At 40.1% G+C, this 3,130-nt stretch overlaps 1 pseudogene; it reads right to left on the bottom strand.

Moving 5' to 3' along the window:
* Positions 1-1,128: 1,128 nt before the first annotated feature.
* Positions 1,129-1,704, bottom strand: LOC131508575 (large ribosomal subunit protein eL20-like; annotated as a pseudogene).
* Positions 1,705-3,130: the final 1,426 nt, after the last annotated feature.

Consider the following 3,130-nt stretch of genomic DNA (forward strand, 5'->3'; position numbering starts at 1 on the left):
CCATTCCTTTGACAATGTAGCTTCTTATATCTTTTGAATCTGTTTTAAATTCCATCATAGTAACCACTAATTGTTCAACTCTTTTCCAGAAACTGTAGTAGATGTGTGAGGCTTTTTCTACATACGTGGCTTCTCTGGGCATAAACAAGTCTATTTGACATCTTCTTCAGAAGGTAATGTCTATCTGCAGCATATGAGCATTCTGTAAAAATAAATCTCACTGCAGTTTAATGAAATTGTTATACAATAATGTAAGTTTTCTGAACTATAATATGAAACATTAAAGGGGTTTTCTTTTTCTTCTTCTTTTTATAGTGTACTAGAAATCTTATTTGGCCTGAGAAAATAGGATAACTAATATTTAGTAATCTTTTTAAAGTTAATCTCCTGTTAACATGTAACACCTTTCCTGACCACTAGGGTCTTGGACTCTTCTCTAGTTACTTCCCTCCATAACACTGCCCAACTTCAAGGACAAATTTCTAGATCATTGTCTGCATCTCACTATCTTTTATAATTGTTTGGTTTCCAAAATCTTAAAACTCTTTATCTGAAACCCTCTACCTTTCCAACCTTCAAATTCCTTCGGTGGCACTGCTACTGAGCGTAGCTGCCATCCCCCACCCCACCCCACCCTTACATCTCCACCTGTCTTCTCCATTCCCTATCTCCAGTGACCTAGAAATTGAGCTCCTTTAATGGGTCATTCTGTAGCAGGCTTTGTTTTCCTGTTTATGTGGCCTGGACACAGTCATCGCTCATTTCAATTGTGCTCGCTTAAGACTTTTTATTCGTTTGTTCCTCTTCACCTTTCACCACAGAAAACTTGCCATTGATAACAGGGATTGATCCAAGAATTTTATGTGTCTCCTTGTCATCTCAGATGCTTAGGACTTCTACAGAAACATGACATAGCTATACTGATCAGATCCTTTAGGGTTATGAGTGTAGAATCTTCTGCCTTAACTGCATTCTCTCTCTCCCTCTCTCTCTCTCTCTCTCTCTCTCTCTGTTTTGTTTTGTTTAGGTTTTATTGTTTGTTTGTTTGTTTGTTTGTTTGGCTTTTTGGGTTTTTGGTTTTCCCAAGGCATTTCTTTGGGCAGACCTAGGGACAGGGAAGCTCTGTATCTAAAAGAAGATTTTGGGCCTCTTCATGGTAAAGCATGGCTTCTATTGGCCATGCAAGACCCGGTGGGTCAGTGGGAACTTGATTATAGAGTCATGGAGTTGGTTGGCTGCTGGTAGGCACTTGCTGCCTGCAGTCTCCTCCACCTTTATAATCTGGATCGAGTGGGCCCAGGTGCAATGCCAGGTGTCCATGTCTCAGTAGCACTGGGTAACAGCACCTGCAGTGGTCAGGTCCAGTACTCTTGGTACATATTGTGAGTGCCACTGGGGGGTCATGGCACAGACAGGTGCCAAAGTTCTTGACCCACATGGGGTATTTCTGAAACACCTGTCCCTAGTAGACAATTTCCCTTGAAGATATATTCATCTTCTTCAGCTGAGACACAAAGTACCAGAAGTGGGACTTGTTGACAGCATGATTATGTACAAAGATGTGCACGTGATAGAGGAGCAGAGTATGGCATTTGGGGTAGGCAGGCAGTGCTCTATCACCTTGTACTCTCCCAGTGTGCCTGAGGCCTTTGGGGCGCACTTTCCACTCTCACTGTAGCCCACAAAAGGAAGTGTTGGCTGCATACTTATTAATGTCTGATACCTTTTTCTTTCCTGTTGGCTCCAGGTCCCTTTTTTGTTGTGGCTGCCCCAGTGTTACCAAGCTACTATCCTTTAACTTCAACAGATGTCTTGGATTATTTCCTCAGTGAGGAAACAAGTCAACAGTCATGAAATTTCTTTGCTGCCCCTCTTTACCCTCTATCACAGATTCTTCATATTCAGTGATACTAGGATTTATCTCACTTTCTCCTCCAATTTCAGAGAATGAAATACCTTTTCCTTCTTAGGGTTAGTTTTCCAATGATTTTCTTGCTATCTCTCCTTTCTATGTACTTTAAGAACTTACTTCATCAGATTTCCCCTCTCTTTCTTGGATCTGCAAACACTTCTTTCCCACAGAGCCTTTCTTAAAGCAAACTAACTGTTTACTTCTCCCTGTCATACGTAATTTCTCCTGCAACCCTACATTTTCCTCAAGTTAAATTCCCATCTCTGTCTTATTCACATTCATACTTTAAAAATGATTGATTTCCCCATCTGCTGCTCATCAATTTGCCCAGTGTAATCTGTCTTCTATTTTATCCATTTTTCTCAAATACTCTTTGGAGTATTGACTATTGTACTCTCTATTTGATCAATTAAGTTTTTGTTTTTTTGTCTCACTTCATCATGGTCACAAAGTGACATTGTTGGATCTTCGTGTTTTGTCCGAGATAATTTATATTCAACAAGAGGACATTATACCCTTAACTGTGGGTGCCAGGCCAGCTCTAACAACACCCAGGCCTTGCTGTTAGACTCAGCCCATTTGTGGCTATTAAGGGGCTGATATTCTCCTTCTCAACAACGATGATGGTGATGTCAATAATAAATGATAAATGCATTTGGTGTTTATGTTCATTCTGTTTTAAATTATTAATATATATTAAATCCTCCAGTCCTCTCAATACTACTGGATAGGTACCATGATTTTCTCCGTTTTGAAGATGAGAAAATTAAGACCCCAGAAGGGGAAATAACTTGAGCGCAACAAAGCTGGTAATATTTAGAGCAGATAGGTCAGCTATTTCGTACACACCATTGCATAGCTTCCCAGTTGTATTTGTTTCAGGGCTTGGCCTCTTATTTTGCATTAGCTTTCCTTGTGATTGATTCTCACTGGCACAACTCATTGTGTTTTATCTTCCATTCATGCTGAATCTTTCTTGCCTCCTGCCTCAAGACATCTCTGTTGCCACTGACACCCACTTGGTATCTCTAGATGAGCAATGTAGGAAAGGCAGAAGAGTTAAAAGTTTTTAGAGCAAATTTTTAACGAATGTTGTTGAGAGGTGGTGAATATTCTCCCTTTTGTCTTATCCATGGGCTATCCTGAAATGCAACAGTTAGGATGGTCTCTTAGAAGACATTCCAGCAATCAAACCATCAAGTGTGCTTGACTTAAAAT

This window comes from Neofelis nebulosa, chromosome 4 (assembly GCF_028018385.1).
Source record: "Neofelis nebulosa isolate mNeoNeb1 chromosome 4, mNeoNeb1.pri, whole genome shotgun sequence".
Classification (NCBI taxonomy): domain Eukaryota; kingdom Metazoa; phylum Chordata; class Mammalia; order Carnivora; family Felidae; genus Neofelis; species Neofelis nebulosa.